Here is a 20,462-nt window from a genome sequence, read left to right on the forward strand (position 1 = left end):
AGCAGTCCTGCACACAAGACCACTACTGACTTCAGTGGGAATTCTGCCCAAGAAGTGAGAAAGACAGGATAGGATTAAATTAGCCCTAAATCCATGCCATTGTTCCAAGCCATCTCCACTTGTCCAGTTCTCCAACAACCTCCAAAGAGTAGATACTTGAAGTTTGATGGTAGTTCTTAAACTAAATTATAGGAGTGATCCCTCAAGCTGACAGGTGACACAGCCAAGCTCTGAAAAAGTTACGTCAGCCTGATGAATGTACCGGGTGTACCCTTATCACAATTCAAGATTGCATTGCAATACAGCCCCATCAGTGGCTGCAATAGCAACCCAGTGACTTCCCACAGCAGTGACCTGCAAGCGGAAACCGAATAGGATTAAGTGCTATTCGTTTCCCAGTAAAACCAGTTGAAAGACTGAGAATTTTAAATCCCTGCTCCTGCGCCCAAAAAATTGACTCGGTTTCCCTCAACGGTTAAACCCAAGGGGAAATGTAATAGGACACTCCCTAAAATGCTAATTCTCAATACAATAGTATAGAGATATAGAAATAATGGATTCCAGTGAAAGAACAAAAATAAGGGGAAGAACAAAACTAAGGGGGAAAATAAAGAGGGAAAGAAGAAAAGGGAATAAAGGAAAAACAGAGAAGAACAAGACCCCTGGCGCACGCACAAAAGCCATTTCAGATGCAAAGAGTTAAAGAAACTATGGAAAAGATGTGATTCAGAAAAGGGAAAAAAACATCCACAGCTCTTCCAGGTTCCCTACCTTCCCACCCACTCACTCAGACTCTTAAAAATAGGGGCAGCGATTGTGGTGATGGAGAATTCAATTTAAGGCGTCTTCGGTCAGTAGGGAGGCTCCACACAAAGATCTCTCCCAAAAATAATAGACTCTAGGCCAGAGCTCTTTCAACTTCACCAAACGGAAAAAAAAAAACCTGACCTCGGAGGAGGTTAGCGATCTTGGGAAGCATAATCACAGACGTCGGTCCGCAGACATCCCTTCCTGCTGCTGGGACAACGTCACAGGCTGGGGATGGGGTATTGGACGCCAATCCCAACTCTGCCCGCTCCGTTCTGTTTTCCTCCTCGTCCTTCCTCTGCAGCTCACCTAAAAATGCTCCTAACCCTCTGCCTCCAGTCCCGGAGGAGGAAAAATTGCCATCTGTGGTAAGATGGCCAGGCTGTCGGAATTGTAAGGATCCGCGCGCAAAACGTGCGTCCTCTGCATCCACGCGGGCTGACGCGGGGTCCGACCCGCAGGGCGCGTGGGGCTGGCGCGTGGCATTCGCCCGGCTCCCCGCAGTGCCCACGCACGCAGACGTCCCAGGGAGGCGCAGCGTCCTTGCCCGCGTTTCCTCTCCCAAAATCATCCTCCTGAAGGCTGCCGCTGCCCCAGAACCCCGGCGCACATCGCCTGGCGCCTAAAGCAGGCGGCTGCTCTTTCACCGCGGCCAGCGCCCGGATGGAGCCGGATTCCAGCTCCAGCCCCTCCTCGGGGCCGGGATGCGTGACCCTGAGCCTACAGGACCCGGCGGAGCCCTCACAGTCCTCATCATGCCCCTACCTCTCCCGGCTACGACGAGACTTGCTTGGCCCCGGCTCCCAGGAAGGGGGCAGAAGGATCCACTGTTGAGCGGAAAAGCGAGGATCCGGCCCGGAGCAACAGGACCCGGACTCTGGAAAAGGAATGGGGTCCGGTGGAGAGGGGGAGGAGAGGAGAGAGATTGCTGCAGAAAATCCCAAAGCCGGCCGCCCTCCCCCACGGTGGGACCGTCCCGCCACCGCTTCCTGCCCGGGATCAGCTTCCCAGCTGCAGCCAGACGAAAAATCTGAGCCGCCCCTGCAGCTCCGCAGGGACTAGTCAGTCTGCCCAGGTTCCTCCGCCTCAGGCCCGCCATTCCGCAGCCCCGCATGCTTCCTTACCCGGACACCGCACCCCAGACGCTCTCTCGCCGCGGGGACCCGTCCGGCTTCTGCTCCAGCTTCCCCGCAGCCGCACCCGCCTCCTCCCTCTGCTAGGTTTCAAATTGAAATTCCCTGGCTGGGGCCGTCAGAAGACTCGACGCGCCAGCCCCGCCCCCTCGAAGCGGAAGCCCCTCCCGCGCCCCCGCCGGACGCGCCCCCGGCACGAAAACCCCTCGGGCTTCACCACGCCCCCCCGCGCCCAGACCACGCCCCCGAGGCGGTGCCGGCGGCCTTTCCCGCGGGATTCCCTGAGATCGGTCGCCTGGTACCCTAGGCTGGAAGGACATCTTACCGTGAAGGCTGCCCTGGATAACGACTGCTAATGTGTAGGTGCAAGGCGTTCTTACTCGCGAATCCCAACCGTAAATGCCCTTTTATCAACTTTTAAAACTTATTTCTCCAAAATAAACTCATTGACTAAACCCTTATTGAACACCTATTCAATGGCAGGGGAGGCTAGGCCCTGGAGACAGGGAAGTAAGGAAAACTGGGTCCCCGTCAGTCTAGAGTGGAAGTGCTGTCACCGAAAGGGCATTGAAGAGGAACAATATATTCTTCCTGTGGGAGGAACAGGAGGAATTGGGGAAACCCCAGGAAGGAGGGACTTTTATTCGGAGCCCAAAGTGTGAATAGGATTTCTCCAGGCCTGGGAACCTGGTTTGCAAAGCAGAACATGGCTGCAGAAGAGGCTGAAAACTGTAGTTAAGGCCAATGGTGGAAAGCTGCACGCACACACACACCTCTCAGTTCTTTCTTTTTGTGTAATTACATGCTCTGTCAGATTTAACTTTTCTGGACGTTGTCATGTCCAACAGGATGTGCAGGACACTGCCTCCAGCATCTGCACCTGTTGTCCTTTGCCTTCTCCCACGACTGCTGAGGTCTTGCATGACTCCACCTCAGCCAAAGTAAAGTCTTCTTTTCTTTCCTAAACATAACCTTTTCTAAATTAACAATACCTCAGTTACAATGCCTTCCATGTATATGATGGTTTTCAGTTAACAAAGCACATTCACATATTTTATCATTTGATCTTCACAATAACTTACGGGGAAAGGCAGAGAAAGTATTATCTTCATTACATCAAAGAGAAAATTAAGAGTCAGGAAGATAAATTATTTGCTAAGGTTCTGCTGGTGAATAATAAAAATAATAATTGCTACTATTTATTGCATGCTTTATGTGCTAGGTGTTGTTCTAAGTCCCTCACCTGTGTTATCTTATTTAACCCCCCATATGCTAAGTACCCAAGTCAAGTTTAAGACTCACTGATATAGAGAGAAAACCTGATTAGATAGCAGTTCTAATAAAGAAGACCTGGGAATTTTACGAGACGATACTATTAGGGACTGTGAGTCAGATTTACAATGAAATTTACAAAACCCTAAGCTTTAGAATCCTTCATTTTCACAGGCCTTGAAACTAACTATATAGTTGTTTTTAAAAAAATGTATTAAAGAGAGTCCTAACAGTTTTATAAGCTTTAGGGCCCATAAAACTTTGATCTATTCCTGATGGAAACTCTTTAAAATGCTAATGAAAAATAATGACATAAATGTAGGCATAATTAATAAACTATAAAGTATGCCTTTATCATAAGAAATGATATCCCTATTATATTCTCTGTTGAAGCTTGTGAATCATTTCTGTATGCCATCTTTTAAGAGGTATATCCATAGTTAGGTGACCTTGATAACGTAGGAACAAGCAAGATTTAGCCTATAGAGGTAATTAAAGGTGATGGAAAGGTCATTATCAAATATCTAAAGTCTGTCGTGTGGAAGAAAAATTCGACTGTGTTTTGGACACAGTCTTACAGGGCCCCAACATTTCAATGAAATGGAGCAGATTCATTGAGGACTTGGCAGGAACTGACAGTAGAAAAATCAAGTTCCAGGAGCCATAAGGAAGTAAAGAAAACAAACATGGTGCCATACAGATGTAGGCAAACAACAGGTGGTAGTCCAGGCAAGAAGGAAGGTCTTAACAGGGAGAGAAGAGGGGTTTTGAACAGACAAGCAGAACAAAGTCCTGAACAAGTGATATCTGCTGATGTGAGCAAGCTAAAACACTGGCATCATGGGACAGAACATTAATCTCCAGAAAAAGAGACTAATAAAAGCAAGGCTGGGTCTTTCCCTCTAGACAGAGTGGAGTAACAGCAAGAAACTGACGCAAAGGATAAAGCAGGAACCTAGATTCCAGCCAGAGAGTCACCATATCCAAATTTAGCATCGCAGCCTCAATCCTGAGCACCATCTACAAGCAAAGACAGTTTGGCAGTTTGGACTAGAAATTTACCCAGCACCTTTTACTGGCTTTTCTTACCAATCCAGTCACCCAGCAGCTCCTATACCGGTGATTCCTTCTTTTATTTCTGTTCCTCCCAACCATGTGCAAGTATTGAAGTGGCTCTGGATTCAGAACCTGCCCTTACTTTACATGGTCCATGGACAGGAAGACCTAACAATGCACTTTCATGTTCTGTCAGACCAAGGCAATCTCAGGCATTGCTGGGAGTGTATGCATTCCTAGTTCCACTGCCATAAGAAGAAAAGACACCACACCAGCAGGAGTCAAACTATCACCTGGCCCATCCTTGAAGCTGTTTCAGTTATCTGTGGCTACATGACCCCAAGACTCAATGACAATTATGTTATTGCTCATGATTCTTTGGGGTAGGCAGCATCCAAGCAGGGCTCAACAGGATGGCTCATCTCTGCTCTGCATGAAATCACTGGGAGGCACAACTGTGGATGATGGGTCCAAGAAGGTCTCACTCACAGGTCTGGTAGTTGGTGCTTCCTGTCAACAAGGGAGCCTAATGTCTCTTCCAAATGGACTCTGATCTTCCAGGGCCCATCTCTCACCATATGGCCTCTTAGCAGAATAGCCCAGACTTGCTTACATGACACCTGACTTCTGAGAAGATAAAAACAAAAGCTACAAGGCCTTAAGCCAGAAGTAACAGCATCACTTACACCCAATCCTGTTGGTCAAGGCAAGTCAGAGAGCCAGTTCAAGGAGAGGGAATCATAGACTTCACCACTTGATAGGAAAGGTAGGATGTGTGTACAGTGATGGAAAGCATTGTTGGCAGCTATCTTGGTAAACATTTTACCACACAAGCCATGTTTTTCCAGTCTAGTAATAGAGTCTTCCCTCAAGCAGCCCTTTTTTCTTCCATCTGCAGTAAAATTTTCCACAGGGTTTTTTTTTTTTTTTTTCCCCTCAAAAGCCTCCCCTTTTCTATCTAAATCACAGAGTGATAATACTCTCCTTTTTAAAAACTGTAATCTTTATTGTATTTTTCTCATTACCATTTAGTCCCCTTATACCCCCGTCACCCCAGCAATCAGTACACTGCTGTCCATGTCCACGAGTCCTTTTTCCTCAGTCCCTCCACCCCCTAAACTCCCCCCAACTAGCTGTCATCTGCTCTCCATCTATGAATCTGTCCCCATTTTCCTTGTTCGTTCAGTTTGTTCATTAGATTCCACATATGAGTGAAATTATGTGGTATTTGTCTTCCTCTGACTGGCTTATTTCACTTAGCATAACGTTCTCCAGGTCCATCCATACTGTCACAAAGAGTAAAAGTTTCTTCTTTTTTATGGCCGAGGAATATTCCATTGTATAAATGCCCCATAGTTGTTTTATCCACTCATCTACTGATGGACACTTAGGCTGCTTCCATATCTTGTTGATTGTAAATAATGCTGCAGTGAATATAGGGGTGCTGATGTTCTTTCAAATTAGTATTTGGGGTTCCTTTGGATATATTCCCAGAAGTGGGAGAGCTAGGTCAAAAGGCAGATCCATTTTTAATTTTTTGAGGTATCTCCATACAGCTTTCCACAGTGGCTGCATCAATGTGCATTCTTTTTGAAAGTCCACTACCAGGTATTGCTAATAACATGTATAAGCATCTCAAGCCTGCCAAACCGAGGTATTCCCTCAATTGCAGTTGGAGTTGTGCCGCGCTTCATCTGGCTCAGTGACAGAGAAAGAAGCCTAGACATGCTGATTCCCGTAAACTGGGGCAGAATCTCCACAACTGCTCTCTATAGGATCTCATGCCAATAGTTCCCTAGAACTGAAAGCATAAATAGGAAAGGTCTAATAGAAATCCCCCCGAAAAGCTACATTTGGAAAGAGTGAAACAAAGATGTATTATTTCAGTTTAACAATCTGAGTGTCATTATGTACCAGGCCTCATGCCATTCTCTAGACATTCAAAAATGACTAATACATTGTCCCTGGTGGGGTGGAGTTCACAGTCTGGCAGATAGTAAAACTGGTTAAAGGGAATCAGGAATTCTGGTTTTAATCTCTGCCCTGTATTGTCCTTACTACCTAGGACAGTCAGCAGTCTCTGCCATTTTATGTAGAGTATATATGAAATACAAGGATAAAACAAAGTCTTCTGATATCAATAAGCATCACTGAGTCAGTGCCATTTTGTACCAATTCAATTCAAGTAATAATACAGGGCAAGTTTGTAAAAGTTTATATTTGACATTGATTCTCATTGATAAGTAAAGAAGGACCATAGGGCCTTCCATGTGTGCCTGATCATCAGCAAAAAAGGGTTTAGAGAGGTCATAAGGGAAGGCTCATTCATTGACATAAACCTAGAGTCTCAGGAAAAGAGGAGTCAGTGGAAAGAACCTAGACATAACCCCAACCTTGAATGAAAATGGATTGGCATGTGACTCGGCCCACAGGCCTGTGGTCAGCACACCTGCAGTTGCAAAGCTCTTTCCCAGTGACTGGAGAGAGCTTGATCAGGTGAAAGGAAAACTTCCAGTTCCCACTTAATTAGATGTGGGGTTTGGGGAGGCAAAATGGCCCTGAGGCAGCCTCCTTGCACTTTGCAGGATAAGTCGAACTACCCCACAATACCATAGAAAACTTTTGATGTGGCAAACCCTGCCCGAGGAACCCAAACAGTGTTTGGTAAAAACCCATCAACAATGGCAATAGTAACAGCAGAAAAGACTGTTGAATTAAAGCACTAAGAGAAAAATTAGAAGACCAACCCCCTGGATTATGTGGGTTTTGCTTGAGATATTTACATAGCCCAGGCTAGTTTGTAAAATAGCCCCTGGAAATAGCGGAAACAGTGGAATTGAAACTGGACTATTGCAGTTTCTAAGCAAACAAATTCCTCCACTTAGAAAGTGGACCATCTTAGGGGGTGGTCTTTAGTTTATATAAAACAGATGTGTGGTGGAAGGTTGGGATGAACAAAGTCCCATTTTTTTCAGTTTGGTTTTGTGTGATTCCCAAAGGCACACAAATGTATTCTACTTATTGGAACACAATTAGAAAGATAGGGATTTTAAGATTTTGTGTATGTTATTGCTTCCTGTGTCCCCAGGCTCTCCAGAAGACTATCTTCCTGGAGAGAACAATCACTGAGAAGAAACACACAACCACAAAATAATAGCAAAGGACTACTCAACTAATTATATGCTTTATAAAGTCAGGGCTTGGCCTGCTTCTTGTATTTTACTTCCAAGCACGGTGGCTCATGCAGGCCTTCTTCAGCAAATATTTGTTGAAGAAATGAAAGTGTAACCCTAATTGAAAATGAATCAGGTAACTTCTATTTCCTTCTAGTTTTCAGAGAAAAATTCTTAGAACATACACCATTAAATGATGGATACAATAAGTAAAAATCATTTTTTAAATACACACTGAGCCTGGGAGAAAAGGTGAAATAATTGCAAGAGGTCAAAATCTCTGAGAATGAGCCAATTCAAAAAGAGAAGCGAACACTGGCACAGGCCTCTACACACAATGACAAAGTTGTGCCATGCATAAGCGCACCCAGTGACAGTGAAAAGTGAGGCAATAGTTAGCCCACACTTAGCTCCTCAAGGCCTGTGTCATGGTGCATGCCTGAATCAATCCAGAGGAAGCAGTACCTTTTCAAATTCATCCACCCTTACCAGGTGCCATTTGTACTTCGTGTCCTTGCAGAACCACTGAGCTACCTTTTGCCTGGCATCGTCCTGCACATCCTTGGTCATTGCAGGGCTTTGTGTTGAACAGACCCTCTATTAGAAGGGTTTTGTCTTCAATTGACCACATTATTACAAGGCAGTTGGGTTTGAAAAGCAATACCCTTGTTGAGTCAATTAGAAGAAAAGTCTTCTCTACGGAAAGACTTTGCATTAATTCTGGAAGGAGGAGGAAAAGAGAAAACATCTCCCTGATAATTCCTAATACAGGTTCACTGTCACCCAGTATTCAGAGTTAGAATATACGCCATCTTTGCGGCTGATCCAACACGAAAATTTAGCACCTGGCAGAAGCAGATGTAAATCTTTTCTCACAGATGGACTTCCAATCAAATTCTCAAAGAATTCTCACAGTTAAAATTCCAAGGATCATATATTCACAATCAAACTTCATAAAATACATATATAAGCAATCCATCATAAGCAAGAATCAGAAAAATTAACAATGTACAGTTTCAAATGCTCAGTGACTATAGTTGGAGAATTTATCAAACAATATAAAACAAGTATGCATGATAATATCTGAAAAATTTTAAATTATGAAGTAATTGTAATAAGTAATAATAAGGAAATAACATACATATTAAAATTGATCACTTGGCTTTCTTCATATCACCCTTTGGGAATCGGGAAATCATGGTAAAAATAATAAATGTGGAAGTAAAAAAGATGGTGGAAGTTAGTTCAATTATAGCACAAAACTATAATCATTATAAATGGATCCGTCGGCAGCCGTCCGTCTCGAGAGACGATGGTGTAGCTTCTCAAGAGTCTATCTGCACCTCCGAGAATGGTTCTGCAGTCCGACTCGGGAGTGACACGGTATCTGTCTCCTCCCGTGTTGAATCGACATCTTGCGATGACGCTGGAGTGTCCTCTCCAGTGGAGCTGAAGCTACAGAGCCTGGGCAGGGTGATATGGAGGGTCTGCTGTTGCCCATGCAGCAGACCCCCCCTCTCTTCGCAGCTGAAGGGTCCAAGGGAAAGACGGAGTCAATACAGCTTGGCTTCAGGTGCGCCGCAGGAGTTGCCGGTATTGACTACAACGTCAAACCGCCTTAGGGACTCCGGCTCCGGATTTTCTGTCGGGGTTTACTCCCTTAGCCTTTCCCCTGAAGAGGTATGCCACAAGGCAGCGGAGGTTTTTTGGAGTCAGAGTTTTCCTTCTCTGATGTACCCTGACTGGAAGATCGAACCAGCGACACTTAGCTCGCAGGCCGACGCTCAATCCACTGAGCCAAACCAGCCACTAGGATCACATGCCTAGTTAAAAGGTAAAGATTGACAGACTACAGTTTCAAAAATCCGGCTATATGCTGTTTACATAAAACACACTTAAAATCTAAGGACAAAGAATGAGTATGGTAGGACTAGAAGAGGTAAACCAAGCAAATGGTCATTAAAAGAAAGCTTGTGTTCCTATATTAATAGTATATGAAATATACTTTAAAGTATATAGCAATATTAGGGAGAAGATAGATCAATATTATTTTTAAAAATTAATTCACCAGGAAGGCATAAAAATTTTAAACTTGTATACATGCATTATATAACATAGCTTCAAAATATATAAAGCAAATATGAATAAAATTCCTAGTGAAAATTAACAAACTATATCAATAACAAAGATTAAGACATCTTTATCAGTATTTGACTGATCAAGTGGACAGAATCAGTAGGAATACATAAAAATTAAAAGATATAATTAATAATCCTGATATAATAGACATATGTAGAAAATTGCACCAAACTACAGAATATGCATTCTTCGTAAGCATGGAAGGACTATTTATGAAAATTACATACTAGGGCATAAAATAAGTCTCAACTTTCAAATTTCAAGTTTGAGTCTCAAATTTCACATAATTGATATTATACCATATGGTATAACTTCATAGCAATTATGTAGCACACAAACAGTGACTAAATAAATTTTAAAACTATATTTGGGGGGGTACATCCTAATAACTAATGGAGAAAAGAGAAACTATAATAAACATTATGAAATGTTTGAAATAATTATGACATGATTAAAAGAATTGCAGAATTCAGCTAAAATAGTACTTAGAATTCATAGCCTTAACTGTATGTACTGAAAAGAAGGAAGGTTGAAAGTTAATAAGATAAGCATCTAACATACAAAATTAGTTGTAAAAAGAGAGAGTATTCCCTAATGAGTAATAAATATAAAAGTGGAAAATATATATTTAAAACACACCCTGAAAAGAGGATTATTGTAGTAAAAATTTGGTTCTATAAAGATATTTATAAAATTAATAATCTGGCAAAACCAGTCTAGAAAAAAGTGAAATGGGACAATAGGAGGAATAATAAAAGAGAAGCAGATGAAGCTTTTATTCCATCAAAAATATTTCTTTTAAATCAAAATCTAGGTGTGTTTTACAGTTTTTGGTATAAAGACATATTATAAAGCTACAGGGTATTGCTAGAAGGACCAACAAACAGACCACTAAAACAAAATAGAACGTCTCAAAACACCCCACACATGTATGGTCACTTGATTTATAAGAAAGGTGCCAGTGCAGAGAAAAGAAGAAAGGATGGTCATGTCAATACATGATCCTGAGTCCATTGGATAGCCATATAGGAAAAGAAATGAATCCCGTACTTAAAAACCAGCTGTTCTTATAACCAGTGGTTTGGACTCTGCATCTGACAGACTGCTTATTTCCATTTTGTTTAGTTCTTTTTCTGGAATTTGATCTGTTCTTTCATTTGGGTCATGTTTCTTAGTCTCCTCATTGTGGCGGCCTCCCTGTGTTTGTTTCTATGTATTAGGTAGAGCTGCTACGACTTCCTGTCTTAATAGCATGGCCTAATGTAGTAGATGTCTTATAGAGTCCAGTGGCACAGCCTCCCCTTTCACCCAAGCTGGATACTTGAATTGTACCCTTCATGTGGGCTGAGTATACTGTCCTCTTGTAGTTGAGCGCTGATTGCTGCTGGCAGGTCAATGGGAGGGATTTGCCCAGGCCAGTCAGCTGCAAGGACTGGCTTTGACCACTGACAACCAACCTCCACCTTCCGTGGAGGATCAGCTGAGCAGGGGACAGATGGTGCTATTCTGACACAGTCTGTAGCTCTCCATTGGGTGAGAAGGTTCTGGGCTTTCCTGGGTGGTGCAGGCTAAGATCAGCCCCAACCTGTGTTGTGCCCTGGACCACCCTGCAGGACCTATAAAACAATTTTAAGTGGCTGCTACTTGTGCTGGGTTTGGAGATTTCCAGGTGAAGGCAAGCTGTGAATCAAGGCTGACTGCTGCTAGTGCCAGGTCTGGGGCTAGTTAGCAAGAGGTATGGGGACTGGAGGCTCACTGAGGCTGACCGTTGCTTGTTTAGAGGATTTAGAAAGTTGTGAAGCATGAGCCAAGACCAGCCATTCACATGGAAAAGTCACTGTTATCAGCTTAGGTGGGTCAGTAAGTTGGGTGGGATGAGGTCTCAGGAGATCTCCAAGGCAAGACAAACAGTGTTAACCTGGTTGATGGAGTCTCAGATATGGTACCCATCTGTTGACTCTGTGGCTCTGTGGGGGGAGGGCTCAGAAAAGGAACAATGACCTCTGCCTGCACTTCTGTCTGGGAGAAAGCTGTCCCCCAACTCTGGCCTACATGCCACAAGGACCTCAACAGCATAAAAAATATCCAGTCAGAAACAAAGGATATACTAATTAAAATAAAGAACAATTTACAGGGAAACAACAGTAGAGCAGATGAAGCCAAGAATCAAATCAATGATTTGGAACATAAGGGAGCAAAAAACAACCAATCAAAACAATAAAAAAAAAAAATCTAAGAAAATGAGTATAGTGTAAGAAGCCTCTGGGAAAACTTCAAGAGGTCCAACATTCACATCATAGGGGTGCCAGGAGAAGAGAAAGAGCAAGAATTTGGAAATCTATTTGAAAAACAAATTAAACAAAACTTCCCTGATTTGGTGGAGGAAATAGACATGCACATCCAGGAAGCACAGAGTCCCATAGAAGATGAATGCAAAGAGGCCCACTCCAAGACACATCATAATTAAAATGCTAAAGGTTAAAGATAAAGAGAGAATGTTAAGAGCAAGAAAAGAAAGTTAGTCACCTACAGGCAAGTTCCCATAAGACCATCAGATGATTGGCAAGAAATATTCAAAGTCTTGAAAAGCAGAGACCTATAGCCAAGACTGCTCTACCCAGCCAAGGTATCATTTAGAATCGGAGGGCAGATAAAGAGCTTCCTAGACAAGGAAAAAATTAAAGGAGTTCATCATCACCAAACCATTATTATATGAAATGTTAAAAACACACAAAGATAGGTAGGTATTCAAATATACATAGCAGCATTTTTCATAATAGCCCAAAGAAAAGACCATACACAAAGAGTATAATCATGATATATTTATAAAATCAGTTATACTACAACATAGAAAATGAATGAATTATAGCTAAAAGCAAACATGGATGTACCTCAAAAATATAATGCTGAATGAAAAAAGCCAGACTTAAGAGAATATATAGAGCACAATTCTATTTATTTAAAGTTCAAAAACAGGCAATGAAGGAAGATGGTTAATTTTGCTGCTAGGGTGCTGTCATTTATCTATTTCCTGAAATGGGTGGTGGTTACACAAGAGTATTAACATTGCAAAAATTCATTGAATAGTAAGCTTATGATTTATGCACTTCTCTGTATGTTATACTTAAATAAAAAGCCTAATAAAAAGGGCTGAGAGAAAAAAAATGTGTTTGATCTCTGTTTTTTTCTTGGGCTTTCATAGCAGAAAGAATTAACCTCTCACTGTGGGATATATTTCAAATTGTCTTTAAAATATTAAAACCAAGCCCTGGCTGCCGTAGCTCAGTGGATTGAGCGTCGGCCTGCAAGCCAACTGTCGCTGGTTCGATTCCCAGTCAGGGCACATGACTAGGTTGCACATCAGGTCCCCAGTTGGGGGCGCGAGTGAGAGACAACCACACAGTGATGTTTCTCTCCCTCTCTTTTCCTTTCCCCTCTCTCTAAAAATAAATAAATAAAATAAACAAACAAACAAACAAACAAGTAAGTAAATAAATAAAACAGAAATAAATTTTTGTTTTTTAAATATATATATATTAAAACCAGTTTTAAATAGCATAGCTGTTACCCCTAACGTTTGGTTCATTCAGATTAATTTGTCTCCTTAAGCTGTTAATTACTGCTAACTAAATATCTATTAGTTTTTATTTTTATTTTTGAAAAAAATATTTTTTAAGGAGCATGGTTGTCAAAATTAAACATGCTTTTGTCTTTCAAAATTAAACATTTAGGTTTCTTATTTGAATAAATATATTTAATATATTTCTCAACAGCACTTATGCCTTGTATTTAGGAAGATCAGTTATGACTTTAAATATGTGATGGAAATGTATTTCTATTGAGATGATCTTGATTTCAAGGTACATATATAATTTTAAACAACAATGTAATTGAATATGATTTTTCTTGTGAGTAATAAAGAAATTAGGACAATAGCATAATTATGTTTGTGGACACATGCAAATCTGAAGAAATATATCCCTATTACATATAGGTTCTAAGTGAGAAGTTTTTTGTTTTAGATCACAATATATGGAATACATAGCTTGTGGCAGTACTTATCTAGACAAAGGAAGGCTTGTCCTACAATATTCTCCCCGTTATCCATAAAAATATAGGATAGAAGACAAATCAAGACAAAAGTTAACATTATTTTTTTCCAGTTTGGTGTCATGGTCCCTTTGTTGGACCACAGAACAATTTTAGTAAAGTGAATTTCCAGAGGAAAGGATGAGAACTAAGACCCGGAAACAACTGAAAACTATTTCTAAGTAATATTTAACCAGTTGTTCAAATACAATAGGTTTAAGCCTAAGCAGGTAGAATTTTCTACTACAATGGTATTTATAATATAGGCCTCCTCTAAACTTCTTTAAGTTATATAAAAGGATTGAAGTCTTGTTTCTCAACAGTTCTTACTGGGCCTAGTGCTATCTTGTAAGTCCTTCTGTAAAAAATTTACATATATATATATATGTTTTTGTACTTCCACCAAGTCAGATGGAAAAGATAATGATGATCAATAGACAGAAAACAAGCTATGCAGTAGAACTTCATCCACAAGTGTGATTATAGTTCAAGTTCACCACTTGCCCTAATGATAATAGCTACATGTGACACTCTCTGCTATATTAATATTTATTTAAATTTCAACTTTTCCTTATTGCTGTATGCTCTGGAGCCTGAAGATATTGTTTATCTTTAAAAAAAGAAATCGACTTCCAGCCCAGATGGAAGTCACACTGAATCTCCCTCACAACTAAGAAGGAATTTACAACCACTTCAAAACTAAAAAAACCCAGAAGATCCAGAAAATTGAACTACATGGAAGTTCAACAAACAAAGAAATAGAGAAGAAATGTTCAGCCAGACAGGTAGGAGGGATGGAGTCGGTACAGAGAGAATGAGGTGCAGAGCAGTGGCAGCGGCACAGGGACTGTAACTGCAGTGAAAAGCATAGTCATATATTTTAAACCTGGGATGCAATCCCAGCCCCAAACCAGACCTATCCCAGCCCCAGACAAGACGGTACAGCTCACAGTTCCAGCACCAGGGAAAATAGAGCCACATTGCTTCTGACTCTGAAAACCAGTGGGGGATTGGGGTAGTGAAAGAAACTGCCTGTCTCCCAACAGAGGCAGCTTGTTTAGTACAGGAAGGGGAAGAATTGCCTGGAAAAGGGGTGAGGGCAGGGCAAGTAACACTGTTCCTTCTCAGACCCCTCCCCCACATACAGCACCACAACGTGATGAAAGAGGTCACCAGCACTAACGAATACCTAAGGCTCCAACCCTTACAATGTACAGGTATGACAGCTCTACCTAAGACAGAGAGACAAACACAGAAAGCTGTCAAGATGAGGAGACAGAGAAGTACGGCCCAAAAGAGTGGGGAGGCAGATCAAAATTCCAATGGGAGAATTAAGCAACAAGGAGATAGCCAACCTAACAGACGAGGAGATAGCCAACTAAATAGACAATTCAAAGCACTGTGATAAAGATGCTCACTGACTTGACAGAAGAGATTAGCATGACAAGAAAGAAATGAAGGCTATACTAAGTGAAATGAAGGAAAATCCACACAAAACTGGTGGTGAAGGAAAGGAAACCAGGGTTCAAATCAATGAATTGGAACATAAGGAAGAAATAGTCAACCAGTACAGAATGAGGAAAGAAGAATTGAAAAAGATGAGGAGAGGCTTAGGAACCTTTGGGACAACTTTAAACATGCCAATAGGAGAAGAGGAAGAGCTAGAAATTCAAAAATTATGTGAACAAAATAATGAAGGAAAACTTCCCTAATTTGAGGAAGAAAATAGACATACAGGTCCAGGAAGCAGAGAGAGTCCCAAACAAACTAGACCCAGGGAGGACCACACAAAGGCACATCATAATTAAAATACTAAAGGTAAGGATAAAAAGAGAATCTTAAAAGCAGCAGCAGAAGAGAATTATCTACAAAGGGGTGCCTATAAGACTATCAGCTGATTTCTTAAAAGAAACTTTGCAGGCAAGAAGGGACTGGCAGGAAATATTCAAAGTGACGAGAGGCAAGGAAGAACCTACAACAAAGACTACTCTATCCAGCAAAGCTATCATTTAGCACGGAAGGGCAGATAAAGTGCTTCCCAGACAAGGTAAAGCTAAAGGAGTACAACATCATCCAGCCATTATTAAAGGGACTTATTTAAGAAAAAGAAGATCAAAACTATGAACATTGAGATGACAAGATCACAACTATCAACAACAGAATCTTAAAAAATAAAAACAAAAACTAACTAAGCAGACTACCAGAGTGGGAACAGAAGCATATGGAGGGGTGTCAGCTGGGATGGGGAAGAGGGGAGAAAGAAGGAAAATGGTGCAGGAATTAAGAAGCATAGTAGGAGTGTGCAGAATTGACAGGGAGATGTTAAGAATAGTATAGGAAAGAGTAAAGTCAAAGAACTTATATGCATAACCCATGGACATGAACTAAGGGGGATGGGACTACTGGAGGGAGGGGGCATGCTGGGCAGAGAGGAGCAAAGGGAAAAGAAACTGGGATAACTGTAACAGAATAATCGATAAAACATACAAAAAAAGAAAGCAAATCACATTCAAAAAATTTATCTCTCACCTTCCATCACAACCCTTTTTATTTACTTATTCTGTTTGTTTTTATATCAATCCCTTTCTCTGATCCTCTGACTCTTCAATATTTGGGATATAACCATTGTATCTGAGACTCTCATTAATAGTTCTTCACTCTTTTCTCAATTGATTGCTCATCTTTTACTCTTTGCTACTCATTTCTCCAATGTAAAGATCTAGACTTTTTACTTCCCACTGCACAAATTGACGTTATCTCAAGTTCATTTAAGTTGTTTAACTCTGTTGCCAGTGGTCTGTCAATTGGCGAGGCACTTCACTTGACCCTTTGCACTAGAGAAAGTATTCTTTGATGTCAATAAGACTTTCAGCATATCAAGTTTGTTGACCAACTGGTAAACATTTAAAGGAAGAGATATGAACATGGGAAGTCATTTTGTCATTATTTCTGTCTCATTTCCTTTATAATCTTACAGAAAAGTCTATAACCCTGCATTTGTTATGAGATTACAACCATGTAAACTACTTTGAAGTTATGACTTCAAAAAAGTTTTCAACATCATGAGGTCTAACAGGGCAAAGAAGACTTACTTTATTATAAGTCTTATTTAATCAGCAAAGAACTTTGATAATTTACAAAGTTTCTAAACAAAATAATCTCAACATCTGGAAGCTATTAAAGTACAGAGGAAGTTATGCCACAGTTACATTTAGAAAGGTATTTTTATTATAAATTCTTTAAGAGTAAATCTGTGAAAAACAAAACTAAATTAGCATTACCATTTTATTCAGACTTCTCCTATTAACTAGGCTTCAACATTTTAAAATGTGATTGAAATATAAAATTACTTTTGGGGAGAATAATGACTTAGTGCTTACTTTATGACAGATATATAAAAGGCTGATTTTAATAATAATGTAAGATACTATTTATATACTTTGTTATGTGTTAAACATATTAAAATATTATGATCAAGAAGTCAGACAGAGTTAGATTTAAATACCAGTTCCACCTCTTAGTAGTTTCATGAACTTAGGCAAGATTAATCAACTCAGAGCCATGATTTCCCCTCTGTCTACTATAGCGATACCTTACAACCAAAGGTGATTCAGTGATGTAATACCTGAAAGTGCCTAGCACATATCTAGCATTGAGTATACGCTCAATAAATGTTTCGTTCCTTCTTTTTCTTCTCTTCCATTTTGCTTCCTAATCCCTTTCACCCCTGGTGTCAATATGTTACACTGGCTTCCCACTTCAGGGTCTAAGAGGATGGAAAATAGAAGTTTTTAAAAACTTTCCATATACTTTCTATTTTCTCATTGTTACTAATGCTTTAAAACACCAGAAGTCCTCAGGAGCACTATGTGTTTATTTCATAGTTAGGAGTATAGGGCAGTAGGTAATAGCTAAAGGAAGAAAACTTTTATCTATTGAGCCTTATTCTGAGCCATACCATACAATCAATTTCTGACATTTACTCATTTTTATCCTAATACTAGTCAGGTCTGTCTGACTCTAAAGTTCATGTTCTTTTTGCTCAAAATGTTGTCATCTGCACTTATAGATGTACTGGAGAGACAAATGACCTTGTATTGTGTTCATAGGAAAATGCATGTTGAATTTTAAACCACTGACTTACAAATAAAGGCAGAGGGCCAGAACAGATCTGGGTTGGGGTTTATTTAAAAGCAAAAACAAAAAAGGGAGGAGCCAAGGCATATAAATAAACCTGAGAAACTGTTCACTGATTCCCTGTACTGTGGAAGAGATGAAAACAATAGCTATGAATCAGAGCAAAGCCTGGGACTAAAATATGAGACAAAATGGATCAGCTTAGGCTGAGGTATAAATGGAGGATGCATAAAAGGAGGTTGACAGTTTATCAAAGAACAGAGTGTGGAGTAGATGAAGCCAAGTGACTCAGAAAACAGTACTGCCTCCCCAAATTGGGGACAGCTCCTTAAAGACCATCACAGACAAATTGGGCTAATAGGAAGAAACTGTCCTACGTACAGTCATATCCCTGCCAGGTCCATTTTCTTTAAGGGGTATTCCCTGCTTTGTAATCCATGTCTACTTGTTGGCCACACTTTATTATACACTAGTTTTATTAGCAATGATAGGAAACAGAATAAACAGATTTTTAACTCAGTGTGTATAGCTCTCTTTCTCTTGACTGTACCTTTATAATGATTTCTGCTACTTAAAAAAATTTTTTTTAGTTAATTGTATCTCAATAAAGCTGGGAAAAAATTTTAGGGTAGATAGCAAAGGTAAATTAAAATATTGTTCTTACACTTGTCTAAAAAGTGTGTTACTAAATCATGATGATTAAAATTATGGATTCAAATCAGGTAGATCTAGGTTTAAGCCTTGGCTTCTCCCCTTACAAACTTTAAGCAAATTACCAAACCTCTCTAAACTTCAATTTCCTCATCTGTAAGTATGGGCATTATTGATAGTGTCTATTTCAATTGGAAATTGACAAATTGAGATGTTAATGTCTTCTAGAAAACTTCAACCAGACCAAGTTGACTATCTCAACTCTTCACATTTTCACTCACCCCTTATTAAATCCACAGGCAGTGGTTTATTGACTTCACAACATTTCCAGGTGTATTTTCTTTCATCACCTCCACTACTTCTGTCTTCATCTGAACCACCATCATCTCCCAACTGTGCTGCTCTTGCAGATGTCCTCTTCACATTTTTTTTGACAGTGTATCCAGTATAAGCCCTTTTGAATTAAAATCAAAACCTGGCAATGGCCTGCTTAACAATTATCTGCCCATAGCTTTTCATGTTACTGGGAGAAGAACCAAAGTTTTTGCAGTATTCTCCAAAGAATCACAGGATTTGGCCCACCTGCACTTCTCTGTCCTCATCCCAGGTGCTCTCTCATTCTCTTATTCCACTCCAGCCTTCCTGGTCCTCTTGCTCTTTCTGGAATCATGTTCACACCTATCCCAGGTAGAACCCTCTGCCTGGAATGATCTCCCCTCAGATACATGCGAGGCTTGCCCTTTCCCTTCCTTCAGACCTTTATTCAGATGTTACCTCCTCAGGTCTTCTCTCGGCGGCGTCGTCGGCGTCGGCAGCCGTCCGTCTCGAGAGACGATGGCGTAGCTTCTTGAGAGTCTATCTGCACCGCCGAGAATGGCTGTGCAGTCCGACTCGGGAGTGACAATCCCTGCCACACTTGTTACAGGTGAAGGCAGATGGCCGTTGTTGCTGCTGTTGACGCTGCTTCCGCCTCGATCTTTTCTGGACCGCCTCCTCGTTGCGTGCAGCCTCTGCACATGACGTACCCTGCCTGACCGCGAGCCTCCAGGCTAGGCGGTCGTCTGCTTGAACTTCCCATGTGTTGAGATTGATGGAACATTGTGTCATGTCCTTTTTGCAGATGTCTTTGAACCGCAGTTTTGGGCGCCCTGTCATCCTCTTGCCTTCTGCTAGCTCGCCGTAGAGGAGGTCTTTGGGGATACGGCCTGCATCCATTCTTTTGACATGGCCGAGCCACCTGAGGCGTCTCTCGCTAAGAACTGCGTGCAAACTGCTCATATTGGCTCGCTTCAGCACCTCGGTGTTGGGGACCTTATCCTGCCAGGCGACATGCAGGACGCGTCGCAGGCATCTCATGTGGAAGCTGTTGAGTTTCCTTTCGTGCCTTGTGTAGGTGGTCCACGTCTCGCTGCCATAGAGGAGAGTGCTGAGTACGCAGGCTTGGTAGATGCGCAGTCTGGTTTTCTCAGTGAGGCTGGAATTGTTCCACGCTCGCCTGTTCAGTCTGGCCATAACTGTGGCTGCCCTGGCGATTCTCCGGTTGACCTCCAAGTCGACTGACAGAGAGCTCGAGATGGTGGACCCGAGGTAAGTGAAGTCGTTGACAACCCCCAGGGTGTACCCGTCGATGGTGATGCATGAGGGAGTCCCCGTGCCTTGAGCCATAACATTCGTCTTCGTCAGGCTGATGGCTAGTCCGAACTCCTTGCATGCGTGGGAAAGGCAAGTGACTAGCTGCTGGAGTCCCTCTTCGGAGTGTGATGTCAAAGCTGCGTCGTCGGCAAAGAGCATCTCACGGATGAGCACCTCTTTGACTTTGGTCTTGGCTCGTAGACGGGCCAGGTTGTAGAGCTTGCCATCGGATCTGGTGTGAATGAAGACACCCTCGCTGCAGTCCTTAAAGGCGTATTGGAGGAGCATGGAGAAGAAGATTCCGAACAGCGTAGGCGCGAGGACGCAGCCCTGCTTTACTCCGCTGCTGACTGGGAAGGCCTCAGAGGTTGCG

At 41.6% G+C, this 20,462-nt stretch overlaps 1 protein-coding gene across 1 annotated transcript in view; it reads right to left on the reverse strand.

Moving 5' to 3' along the window:
• The window catches only part of EPB41L2 (erythrocyte membrane protein band 4.1 like 2), a 212,835-nt gene extending 210,772 nt beyond the window's left edge, over positions 1-2,063 (reverse strand). The window contains exon 1 of the mRNA XM_090279842.1: positions 1,932-2,063. The gene's annotated coding sequence lies outside the window, so the exon portion shown is untranslated. The remainder of the gene's footprint in view (positions 1-1,931) is intronic.
• Between the last annotated feature and the right edge of the window lie 18,399 nt (positions 2,064-20,462).

The sequence above is a fragment of the Furipterus horrens genome, unplaced genomic scaffold (assembly GCF_987537825.1).
Source record: "Furipterus horrens unplaced genomic scaffold, mFurHor1.1.pri manual_scaffold_6, whole genome shotgun sequence".
NCBI classification, from domain to species: Eukaryota; Metazoa; Chordata; class Mammalia; order Chiroptera; family Furipteridae; genus Furipterus; species Furipterus horrens.